Here is a 13,141-nt window from a genome sequence, read left to right as displayed (position 1 = left end):
CGAGATAGGGAGGGGTGTAGGGTGCTGGAGGAGGTTACAGAGATAGGGAGGGGTGTAGGAGCTGGAGGAGGTTACAGAGAAAGGGAGGGTTGTAGGGGCTGGATGAGGTTACAGAGATAGGGAGGGTTGTAGGGGCTGGAGGAGGTTACAGAGATAGGGAACGTTGTGGGGGCTGGGAGGTTACAGAGATAGGGAGGGTTGTAGGGGCTGGAGAAGGTTACAGAGATAGGGAGGGGTGTAGTGGCTGGAAGAGGTTACAGACGTAGAGAGGGTTGTAGGGGCTGGAGGAGGTTACAGAGATAGGGAGGGTTGTAGGGGCTGGAGGTTGTTACAGAGATACGGAGGGTTGTAGGGGCTGGAGGAGGTTACAGAGATAGGGAGGGTTGTAGGGGCTGGAGGAAGTTACAGTGATAGGGAGGGTTGTAGGGACTGGAGGAGGTTACAGAGATAGGGAGAGTTGTAGGGGCTGGAGGAGGTTACAGAGATAGGGACGTTTGTAGGGGCTGGATGAGGTTACAGGGATAGGGATGGGTGTAGGAGCTGGAGGAGGGTACAGAGATAGGGAGGGTTGTAGTGGCTGGAGGAGGTTACAGAGATAGGGAGGGATGTAGGTCCTGGAGGAGCTTAGAGAGATAGGGAGGGGTGTAGGGTGCTGGAGGAGATTACAGAGATAGGGAGGGTTGTAGGGGCTGGAGAAGGTTACATAGATAGGGAGGGTTGTAGGGGCTGGAGGCGGTTACAGAGATAGAGAGGGTTGCAGGGGCTGGAGGAGGTTACAGAGATAGGGAGGGTTGAAGGTGCTGGAGGAGGTTACAGAGATAGAGAGGGGTGTAGGAGCTGGAGGAGGTTACAGAGATAGGGAGGGATGTAGGAGCTGGCGGTGGTTACAGAGATTGGGAGGGTTGTAGGGGCTGGAGGAGGTTACACAGATAGGGTGGTGTGTAGAGGCTGGAGGAGGTTACAGAGATAGGGAGGGGTGTAGGAGCTGGAGGAGGTTACAGAGATAGAGAGGGGTGTAGGGGTTGGAGGAGGTTACAGAGATAGGGACGGTTGTAGGGGCTGGAGGAGGTTACAGAGATAGAGAGGGGTGTAGGAGCTGGAGGAGGTTACAGAGATAGGGACGGTTGTAGGGGCTGGAGGAGGTTACAGAGATGGGGGGGGTGTAGCTGCTGGAGGATGTTACAGAGATAGGGGGGGGTGTAGGGCCTGGAGGAGGTTAGCGAGATAGGGAGCGGTTTAGGGTGCTGGAGGAGGTTACAGAGATAGGGAGGGGTGTAGGAGCTGGAGGAGGTTACAGAGAAAGGGAGGGTTGTAGGGGCTGGATGAGGTTACAGAGATAGGGAGGGTTGTAGGGGCTGGAGGAGGTTACAGAGATAGGGAAGTTTGTGGGGGCTGGGAGGTTACAGAGATAGGGAGGGTTGTAGGGGCTGGAGAAGGTTACAGAGATAGGGAGGGGTGTAGTGGCTGGAAGAGGTTACAGACGTAGAGAGGGTTGTAGGGGCTGGAGGAGGTTACACAGATAGGGTGGTGTGTAGAGGCTGGAGGAGGTTACAGAGATAGGGAGGTGTGTAGGAGCTGCAGGAGGTTACAGAGATAGAGAGGGGTGTAGGGGCTGGAGGAGGTTACAGTGATAGGGAGGGGTGTAGGGGCTGGAGGAGGTTACAGAGATAGGGAGGGGTGTAGGAGCTGGAGGAGGTTACAGAGATAGGGACGGTTGTAGGGGCTGGAGGAGGTTACAGAGATGGGGGGGTGTAGCTGCTGGAGGAGGTTACAGAGATAGGGGGGGTGTAGGGCCTGGAGGAGGTTAGCGAGATAGGGAGGGGTGTAGGGTGCTGGAGGAGGTTACAGAGTTAGGGAGGGGTGTAGGAGCTGGAGGAGGTTACAGAGAAAGGGAGGGTTGTAGGGGCTGGATGAGGTTACAGAGATAGGGAGGGTTGTAGGGGCTGGAGGAGGTTACAGAGATAGGGAACGTTGTGGGGGCTGGGAGGTTACAGAGATAGGGAGGGTTGTAGGGGCTGGAGAAGGTTACAGAGATAGGGAGGGGTGTAGTGGCTGGAAGAGGTTACAGACGTAGAGAGGGTTGTAGGGGCTGGAGGAGGTTACAGAGATAGGGAGGGTTGTAGGGGCTGGAGGTTGTTACAGAGATACAGAGGGTTGTAGGGGCTGGAGGAGGTTACAGAGATAGGGAGGGTTGTAGGGGCTGGAGGAAGTTACAGTGATAGGGAGGGTTGTAGGGACTGGAGGAGGTTACAGAGATAGGGAGAGTTGTAGGGGCTGGAGGAGGTTACAGAGATAGGGACGTTTGTAGGGGCTGGAGGAGGTTACAGGGATAGGGATGGGTGTTGGAGCTGGAGGAGGGTACAGAGATAGGGAGGGTTGTAGGGGCTGGAGGAGGTTACAGAGATAGGGAGGGATGTAGGTCCTGGAGGAGCTTAGAGAGATAGGGAGGGGTGTAGGGTGCTGGAGGAGATTACAGAGATAGGGAGGGATGTAGGAGCTGGCGGTGGTTACAGAGATTGGGAGGGTTGTAGGGGCTGGAGGAGGTTACAGAGATAGGGAGGGGTGTAGGGACTGGAGGAGTTTACAAAGATAGGGAGGGTTGTAAGTGCTGGAGGAGTTTACAGAGATAGGGAGGGTTGTAGGGGCTGGAGGAGGTTACAGTGTTAGGGAGGGGTGTAGGGGCTGGAGGAGGTTACAGAGATAGAAAGGGGTGTAGGGCCTGGAGGAGGTTAGCGAGATAGGGAGGGGTGTAGGGTGCTGGAGGAGGTTACAGAGATAGGGAGGGGTGTAGGAGCCGGAGGTGGTTACAGAGATTGGGAGGTTTTTAGGGGCTGGAGGAGGTTACAGAGATAGGGAGGGGTGTAGGGGCTCGAGGAGGTTACCGAGATAGGGAGGGTTGTAGGGGCTGGAGGAGGTTACAGAGATAGGGAAGGGTGTAGGAGCTGGAGGAGGTTACAGAGATAGGGAGGGGTGTAGGGGCTGGAGGAGGTTACAGAGATAGGGAGGCGTGTAGGAGCTGGAGGTGGTTACTGAGATTGGGAGGGTTGTAGGGGCTGGAGGAGGTAACAGAGATAGGGAGGGGTGTAGGGGCTGGAGGAGGTTACAGAGATAGGGAGGGGTGTAGGAGCTGGAGGAGGTTACAGAGATAGGGAGGGGTGTAGGAACTGGAGGTGGTTACAGAGATTGGGAGGTTTCTAGGGGCTGGAGGAGGTTACAGTGTTAGGGAGGTGTGTTGGGTCTGTAGGAGGTTACAGAGATAGGGAGGGTTGTAGGGGCTGGAGGAGGTTACAGAGTTAGGGAAGGGTGTAGGAGCTGGAGGAGGTTACAGAGATAGGGAGGGGTGTAGGGGCTGGAGGAGGTTACAGAGATAGGGAGGTTTGTAGGGGCTGGAGGAGGTTACAGAGATAGGGAGTGTTGTAGGGGCTGGAGGAGGTTACAGAGATAGGGAGGTGTGTAGGTGCTGGAGGAGGTTACAGAGATAGTGAGGGTTGTAGGGGCTGGTGGAGGTGACAGAGATAGGGAGGGGTCTAGAGGCTGGAGGAGCTTACAGAGATAGATAGGGGTGTAGGGGCTGGAGGAGGTTACAGAGAGAGGGAGGGTTGTAGGGGCTGGACGAGCTTACAGGTATAGGGAAGGTTGTAGGGGCTGGAGCAGGTTACAGAGATAGAGAGGGTTGTAGGGGCTGGAGGAGGTTACAGAGAGAGGGAGGGTTGTAGGTGCTGGAGGAGGTTACAGAGATAGGGAGGGTTGTAGGGGCTAGAGGAGTTTACAGAGATAGGGAGTGTTGTAGGGGCTGGAGGAGATTACATGGAGAGGGAGGGTTGTAGGGGCTGGAGGACGTTACAGAGAGAGGGAGGGGGTACCAGACTGTGGAAAGATTTGAAAACACGTAGGAGAATTTTTAAGCTGTGGCGTAGTCAGACTGGGAGTCAGTGTGGGTCAGTGAGCAGGGAGGGGGGGTGGGGGGGTGGTGATTGGTGAGGGGGACTTGACGTGAGGAGAAGGATTGCAGAGATTGGATGAACCGAAGGGTACAGAGTGCGGAGGGTGGTGTGCCGAGCGGGAGATTGATTGATTAGCCAAGTCTGGAGGTAACAGGCCTGAATCAGGCCTGCCCTGAGATTGATATTTGCCCTTCTCGGTGTTCGGGGTGGAATCGATGGACTCCCTGTGCCATTTGCCAGTTAATTGAAAGATCTGAAAGTAAATCCCACTGCTCCCCCCACCCCCATCACCCCTTCCTGCATCACGCCAACTCCCCTCCCCCCACTGCCCTGCAAATTTCTCCTTTTCGAGTATTTACCCAATTCCCCCTTTTGACAGTCCCTATTGAATCTGCTTCCACCGCCCTTTCAGGCAGCGCCTTCCAGATCACAACAACTCGCTGTGTAAAAAAAAACATTCTTTTCATCTCCCCCTCTGGCTCTATTACCGATTCTCTTCAATCTGGGTCCCTCTGGTTACCGACCCTCCTGCCAATGGAAACAGTTTCTCCTTATTCACAGAGATAAAAACAAAAAACTGCGGATGCTGGAAATCCAAAACAAAAACAGAATTACCTCTCATGAGGACTCAAAACGTCAACTCTTTTCTTCTCCGCCAATGCTGCCAGACCTGCTGAGTTTTTCCAGGTAATTCTGTTTTTGTTTCTCCTTATTCACTCTATCCAAACCCCCTCCTGATTTTGAACGTCTTGATTCAATCTCCCCCTTAACCTTCTCTGCTCTAAGGAGAAACAATTCCAGCTTCTCCTGTCTTTCCCCATTAACTGAATTGTCTGTCCCTGGATGTTGGGATCTGCACTGCTCTCTTGCTCTCTCTGAAAGAGAGTCATACGGACTCGAAACGTTAACTCTGTCTTTCTCTCCACAGATGCTGTCAGACCTGCTGAGTTTTTTCCAACATTTTTTGTTTTTGTTTCAGATTTCCAGCATCCGCAGTATTTTGCTTTTATCTCTCTCTCTCTCTTTCTTGTCTTGCCCATCTCTCTCTTTCTCTCTCTCGCCTTGCCCATCTCTCTATCTCTCTTCTCTCTCTCTCTTGTCTTGCCCATCTCTCTCTCTCTCTCTCTCGTCTTGCCCATCTCTCTCTCTCTCGTCTTGCCCATCTATCTCTCTCTCTCTCTCGTCTTGCCCATCTCTCTATCTCTTTTCTCTTGTCTTTCCCATCTCTCTCTATCTCTCTTCTCTCTCTCCTCTTTCCCATCTATCTCTCTCTCGTCTTGCCCACCTCTCTCTCTCTTTCTCGCTCTCTCTCTCATCTTGCCCATCTCTCTCTCTCTTTCTCTCTCTCTCTCTCATCTTGCCCATCTCTCTCTCTCTCACTCTCTCAAATGTAAATGAAATTAGCTCATGTTGATCTCTAACTGTCGCTTCGCCTGAGCTAGACTATTTTTGGCAGCAATTGTGGGGTGTGACTTAGTGGAGGTAGAACCTGTCGGACCGGGTGGGTGTGCTAAGCTGCAGTGACTGGGATAAGGGGGATTCTTCCCAGGGAGATGAGTGACTCCGAAATCCACCAAGGTGAGCACAGCAACTTATAGACATAAAAACTTTCACTATTTTGTTTACAAAAGTTTTTGCTTTTCAACAAGTAAGTCTCTTTTTAACATTTCCCTATTTAATGTTGTTTGCTTTAATGTTGGCAAGTTAATGGGACCTGTAAATTACAAATATCAAAGTTAATTAATTTAGATAATTAGCTTATTGTTACAAAGTCCCATCCTCATTATAACATGGAAATTGTCTTCGGGAATAGGTGATAAACTCTGTCGGTTTCAGATTGGTGAGCAAGACACACGTACCTGAGTCTCGTTCAGGCCCGACGGAGGTTTTCCCAGGTTTGGACTGAATTCATTGAATCAATGAATGGATACACCACAGGGAGGGGGCCATTCGGCCCAGGGTGTCTGTGCTGTCTCTCTGCAAGGAGGTCTCACCAATTCCACTCCCCAACCTTTCCTTGGAACCCTGCATGTATTTTTTTTCCCCTCAGATAACGATCCGATTCCCTTTTGAAAGCCACGGTTGAACCTGCCTCCACCACACCCACAAGCAGCACATTCCAGGGCCCAGCCACTCGCTGCGTGAGAAATGTTTTTTTCCTCAAGTTGCCTCAGCTTCTTTCTCCAATCGCCGTAACCCTGTGCCCTCCGGTTGTCGATCCTTCTGCCAACGGGGCCAGTTTCCCCCCTATCTGCTCTGTCCAGACCCCTCACGGTTTTGAACACCTCGATCAAATCTCCCCTCGGCCTTCTTTTCTCCAAGGAAAGCAGTCCCAATATCTCCTGAGGTGAGGTGAGAGAGACTGCCATTGGCATCAAGGCAGCATTTGACCGAATGTGGCATCAAGGAGTCCCAGCAAAACTGGAGTCAATGGGAATCAGGGGGAAAACTCTCCGCTGTTTGGAGTCATACCTAGCTCAAAGGAAGATGGTTGTGGTTGTTGGAGGTCAGTCATCTCAGCTCCAGACCATCACTGCAGGAGTTCCTCAGGGTAGTGTCCTCGGCCCAACCATCTTCAGCTGCTTCATCAATGACCTTCCTTCCATCATAAGGTCAGAAATGGGGATGTTCGCTGATGATTGAACAATGTTCAGCACCATTCGCAACTCCTCAGATACTGAAGCAGTCCATGTCCAAATGCAGCAAGACCTGGACAATATCCAGGTTTGGGCTGACAAGTGACAAGTGACATTCACGCCGCACAAGTGTCAGGCAATGACCATCTCCAACAAGAGAGAATCTAACCATCACCCCTTAACATTCAATGGCATTACCATCACTGAATCCCCCACTATCAACATCCTGGGGGTTATCATTGACCAGAAACTGAACTGGGCCAGCCATATAAACACTGTGGCTACAAGAGCAGGTCAGAGGCTGGGAATCCTATGGAGAGTAACTCACCTCCTGACTCCCCAAAGCCTGTCCACCATCTACAAGGCACAAGTCAGGAGTGTGATGGAATACTCCCCACTTGCCTGGATGAGTGCAGCTCCCACAACATTCAAGAAGCTCAACACCATCCAGGACAAAGCAGCCCCGCTTGATCGACACCCCATCCACAAACATTCACTCCCTCCGCCACCGACGCACAGTAGCAGCAGTGTGTGTACCATCTACAAGATGCACTGCAGCAACTCACCAAGGCTCCTTCAACAGCACCTTCCAAACCCGTGACCTCTACCACCTAGAAGGACAAGGGCAGCAGACACATGGGGAACACCACCAACTGCAAGTTCCCCTCCAAGCCACTCACCATCCTGACTTGGAAACATATCGGCCGTTCCTTCACTGTCGCTGGGTCAAAATCCTGGAACTCCCTCCCTAACAGCACAGTGGGTGTACCTACAACAAATGGGACAAATCCTGGAACTCCCTCCCTAACAGCACAGTGGGTGTACCTACAACAAATGGGACAAATCCTGGAACTCCCTCCCTAACAGCACTGTGGGTGTACCTACACCACAGGGACTGCAGCGGCTCAAGAAGGCAGCTCACCCCCACCTTCTCAAAGGGACAATTAGGGATGGACAATAACATCTACATCCCGTGAATGAATGAAAGAAAATTCCCTCCACGTCACTGACGTTCCTCATCCCTGGAACCATCCTCCTGAATCTTTCCTGAGCCCTTTCTAATCGGTAAATGAGCATTCTTGAAACAGGAGGAGGCCATTCAGCCCCTCAAGCCTGTTCCACCATTCAATGAGATCGTGTCTGATCTGCAACCTAATTCCTTTTATGCCGTGTCTCCTCCCTACTTGACAGGGTTGATACTGGCCGGATATTGCCTCCTGCTGGAGAGGGAGAGCCAGGGGCACATTCTTTCAGGATAAGGGGGTCAGCCATTATGGACAGGGAGCAAGGAGAAATTCCAACACTCCAAGGATGGCGAATCTCTGGAACTTTCTACCCCAGAGGGCTGTGGAGGGCCAGTCATTGAGTAAGTTAAAGACTGGGATCGATAGATTTTTGGGGAATGAGGAAATTGAGGGATAGGGAACGTGGAGTTGATGGAGAAGAGCAGCCATGATCGCATAGAATGGGGTGTTACAGCCCTGAAGGGCAGAATGGCCTTCTCATGCTCCCTTTCATCCGCTGAACTTGCTGATTGCTCCTGATCTCTGAATTGAATGAATGAATCGATCGATAGATCATCGCGGGATGGGATTCCACACTTCCATCACCTTATGAGTGAAGGAATGTTTCCCAGCCCCTTCCCTGAATGTCCTGGTGTTCAGATTGTGTCCGCTTGCCCTGGACTCCTCCATCAGGGGGAAAAGATCTCTACAGACCCTCTAAATTCCTCTCGGAATGGTGAACTAAAAAATCTCAATCGTCCCTTCACCTGCAATATGTCATCGTGCTTCCTAATTCAGCTTATCCTCCAACAGTGCAGCACTCCCTCAGCACTGAACCTCCGACAGTGAAGCACTCCCTCAGCACTGACCCTCTGACAGAGCAGCACTCCCTCAGTACTGACCCTCCAACAGTGCGGCACTCCCTCAGTACTGACCCTCCGACAGTGCGGCGTTCCCTCAGCACTGACACTGTCAATTTGGACTTTGTACCCAAGTCTGTGGTGTGAGACTCAAACCCACGAGCTCCTGACCCGGGGATGCGATTGTTAGTTGCAGAGCGACGAGTGAGTGGATTAGTAATCGAGGTATTCGGACCCCATTGACTTGAATAATCACTGCTGGGGAGGGTGCTGATTCACTTTGATGGATTTTTCTAGCTTTTGTGATCTGCTGCCGGTCTTAGGGAGAAGGAGGTCCATTTCACCATGAACCCACCTCCCCCCCAACTCCCCAGTAGCTTTTAGTTATCGTAACATATCTGTCAGCAACACTCAGAGGCCATACATTCACTCAGCGAGGACTGGAGATCAATGCAAGCCTCCAAAAGATGTGAGAATCACATTTCACACACACTCACCTTCACCCTCAGTCCTCTCTCTTGCCGGGAAGTTGAAGGGGATTCAGATTTCACCTCGATTGCACAGCTGCCTGCTGTATCCACAGAGGGACGGAGAGAGAGAGTGTTACAGAGGAATGGAGAGAGGGAATGTTATAGAGGAACAGAGAGAGAGAGAATGTTATAGAGGAACAGAGAGAGAGCGTTATAGAGGAACAGAGAGAACGTTATAGAGGAATGGTGAGAGAGAGAGCAGTATAGAAGAGTGGAGAGAGAGTGTTACAGAGGAATGGAGAGAGAGTGTTACAGAGGAATGGAGAGAGAGTGTTGTAGCGGAATGCAGAGAGAGAGGGAGCATTACAGGGGAATGGATAGAGACCATTATAGAGGAAGAGGGAGAAAGCATTCCATCACAACTTACTTTCCAACCTATCTTTGTGTCATCAGCAAATTTGGCAACCACCCCTTCAATCCCTTCATCCAATTCATTGATATAAATTGTAAACAGTTGTGGCCCCAGCACTGATCCCTGTAGCACGCCACTCGTTACATCTTGCCAAGCTGAAAAAAGACCCATTTATGCCAACTCTCTGCTCCCTGTTAGCTAGCCAATCTTCTATCCGTGCCAACATGTTACCCCCTACACCATGAGCTTTTAGTTTCCACAATAACCTTCGATGTGGCACTTTATCAAATGCCTCTGGAAATCTAACTACAGCACATCCACTGGTTCCCCTTTATCCACAGCACATGTGACTCCCTCAAAGAATTCCAATAAACCAGTTAAACATGGTTTCCCTTTCACAAAACCATGCTGACTCTGCCTGGTGACCTTGAACTCATCCAGGTGCCTGCTCTAACTTCTTTAATAACATTTAACAACATTTCCCCTTTGACAGATGTTCAGGTCTGTAGTTTCCCGCTTTCTGTCTCTCTCCCTTTTTGAACAATGGAGTTACATTCGCTATCTTCCGATCTAATGGGACCTTCCCCGAATCTAGGGAGTTTCGATAAATTAAAACCAGTGCATCAACTATCTCACTAGACACTTCTTTTAAGGCCCTAGGATGAAGTCTGTCAGGACCCAGGCACATGTCAGCCCCGCAGCTCCTACAATTTTCTCAGTACCACTCCTCTGGTGACTAATTTTACTGATTCCTTCCCCACTTCCACTTCCTGGTTTATAGCTGCTTCTGGGATGTTACTTGTATCCTCAATAGTGGAAACTGATGCAAAAAACCTGTTCAATTCATCTGCCACCTCCTTATTTTCCATTATCAACTCTCCAGACTCACATTCATAGGACCAACACTCACTTTGTTAACTCTTTTCTCTTTAAAATATTTATAGAAACTCTTGCTATCCGTTTTGATATTTCTGACTAGCTTTCTCTCATACTCTGATTTTTCCCTCCTTATTAATCTTTTAGTCATTCTTTGCTGTTCCTTATATTCTGTCCAATCTTCTGATCTACCACCCATCTTTGAACAATTATATGCTTTTTCTTTAAGTTTGATACTATCTTTAACCTTTCTAGTTGACCACGGATAGTGTGTCCATCTCATGGACTTTTTCTCACTCGTTGGAATGTATCTATTCTGAAATATTCCCTTAACTATTTGCTGCTCCCTCTCTATTGACCTATCCCTTAACCTAATTGGCCAATTCACTTCAGCCAGCTCTGCTTTCATGCTGTCATAATTGCCCTTATTTAAGTTTAAAAACATAGTCTCGGACCCACTCCTCTCCCCCTCAAACTGAATGTAAAATTCAATCATATTATAGTCGCTGCTACCTAGGGGCACCTTCACTATGAGATCATTAATTATTCCCATCTCATTGCACAATACCAGGTCTAGTATAGCCTGCTCTCTGGTTGGCTCTGGGACATGCTGTTCCTGGAAACTACCCTGAAAATACTCTATGAACTCCTCATCTAGGCTATCTTTACCCATCTGGCTTTTCCAGTCTATGTGTAAATTAAAATCTCCCATGATTATCGCCGTACCTTTCTGACAAGCTCCCATTATTTCTTCTTTTATGCTCCACCCTACCATGAGGTTGTTGTTTAGGGGCCTGTACACGACTCCTACAAGTGACTTATAGCCTTTACCATTTCTCATCTCTACCCCAACTGCTTCCACATCCTGGTTTCCTGAACTTAGGTCATCCCTCTCTAATGTGCTAAGACCATCATGAACTAACAGAGCTGCCCCTCCACCCTTCCTCACCTCCTGTCCCTCCTAAAGGTTCTGTACCTTTCGATATTCAGGTCCCAATCCATGTGCTCCTGCAGCTATGTCTCTGTAGTGGCTGCCAAATTGTACTTACTCATTTCTATGTGAACTCTTAGCTCGTCGGTTTGGTTTCGAATGCTTCATGCATCCAGAGATAAAACCTTTAGTTTTATCCTTTTATTCTTTTTGTAGCCTCTAGTCTGTTCTGTCGATTTACTGTTAGATTCGTTCTCTCGATCCCTGCCCGTCACAGTCAAGGCAGACTGAGTCCTGACTTTATCTCCGTCACACTCTGACCTCTGCCCTTTGCTCCCACCTCACTCTGATAGCAGAACGATCTCCGGGCTCTGAGTGTATTCCAGATTCCCGACATCTCGGAGGTGGATCTATCGTAATGACTTGTCTACGCTTCACCACTTGGGTATGAAAATTGTTTTATTGAATAATCCTTTTTTAAGAAGGAGAGATCTATGTCATGAACAGGTTTCCTCTAACAGGTTAGCAAGTTGCCAAGGCCCAGAGGCTAGGCTATCCCATCATGCCCCTGGCCGCCAATCTGCCATTTTGAAAGCGCAGGAGGAGGCCATTTGGCCCATCGAGCCTGTGGTGCTTCTTTGAAAGATCTATCCGATTAGTCCCACTACCCTCCCCCACCCAGCCCCACACAGCCCTGCAAATTTCTTCTTTTCGAGTGTTTATCCGATTCCCCCTTCTGAAAGTCCCTATTGAATCTGCTTCCGCCGCCCTTTCAGGCAGCGCCTTCCAGATCACAACAACTCGCTGTGTAAAAAAAAACATTCTCCTCATCTCCCCCTCTGGCTCTATTACCGATTCTCTTCATAGAACCATAAAAAAGTTGCAGCACAGAAGGAGGCCATTCAGCCCACCTTGTCCATGCCAGCCCGAAGACACCCAGGTGCCCTTTCTAACCCCACCATCCTGCACCCGGCCCATAGCCCTGCAGCTTACAGCACCTAAGATGCAGATCCAGGTACTTTTTAAAAGAGTTTAAAGATTCTGCCTCTACCACCAACTTGGGCAGCAAATTCCAGACACCCACTACCCTCTGCGTAAAAAAGTTCGTGGCCCCCTTACACCTTCTGCCACTTATCTTGAATCTATATCCCGGAATGTTGAGCTGCCAATCCTGCCCTTCCCTCAACCACGTCTCAGTGATTGCTACTATATCACTACATCTTCAATCTGTGTCCCTCTGGTTACTGACCCTCCTGCCACTGGAAACAGTTTCTCCTGATTAACTCTATCCAAGCCCCCTCCTGATTTTGAACGCCTTGATTCAATCTCCCCCTTAACCTTCTCTGTTCTAAGGAGAAATAATCCCGGCTTCTCCCAGTGTCTCTCCGTTAACTGAAGTCCCCACATCTCTGTTCCCATTCTGAGAAATCTCCTCCGCACCCTCTCCAAGGCCCTGACATCCTTCCTAAAGTGAGCTGTCATGACACAACGGAGTAGACACCGTTTCAAGTTGGCAATGGGGTGGAATGTGAAATCTTGTTTGAGTGGAGCCAACCATGGCTCCACTATCCCAGCATCCACTTGGCTCTGGCTTGTGTTGTTAGGCAGACATTTTGGAATAAGCGCCAACCCTTGACCTGAGGTTCTCTTGGCGAAATCCCTCAATGTTCCACCGTCCCACACAAATGATTGGTTTCCACACCAACTCCCGGAACATTACCGGCTACCTACCCTGTGAGGCCCCACAGGTCAGTGCAACAGGGCCCACGAGTAGAGAGAGAGAGAGAGAGTCAGCGAAAGACAGAGAGACCGTGTCAGAGTGAGACAGAGAGGGAAAGAGAGAGGGACAGAGAGAGAGAGAGAGAGAGAGAGGGATAGGGAGTCTGAGTCAGGGTCAGGGGGAGAAAGTCAGAGAGACAGAGACCGAATCGGAGAGAGAGAGAGAGACGGTCAGCAAAAGACAGAGGCCGTGTCAATGAGACAGAGAAGGAAAGAGAGAGGGACAGAG

At 50.0% G+C, this 13,141-nt stretch overlaps 1 long non-coding RNA gene across 1 annotated transcript in view; it reads left to right on the top strand.

Annotated features, from left to right (window-relative positions):
• The first annotated feature begins 5,442 nt into the window (after positions 1-5,442).
• Positions 5,443-13,141, top strand: part of LOC121272946 — a 24,344-nt gene continuing 16,645 nt past the window's right edge. The window contains exons 1-2 of the long non-coding RNA XR_005941927.1: positions 5,443-5,522; positions 11,487-11,578. This is a non-coding gene — a long non-coding RNA (uncharacterized LOC121272946). The remainder of the gene's footprint in view (positions 5,523-11,486; positions 11,579-13,141) is intronic.

The sequence above is a fragment of the Carcharodon carcharias genome, chromosome 37, assembly GCF_017639515.1.
Source record: "Carcharodon carcharias isolate sCarCar2 chromosome 37, sCarCar2.pri, whole genome shotgun sequence".
NCBI lineage: Eukaryota > Metazoa > Chordata > Chondrichthyes > Lamniformes > Lamnidae > Carcharodon > Carcharodon carcharias.
This window is presented reverse-complemented; position numbering and strand designations above follow the sequence as displayed.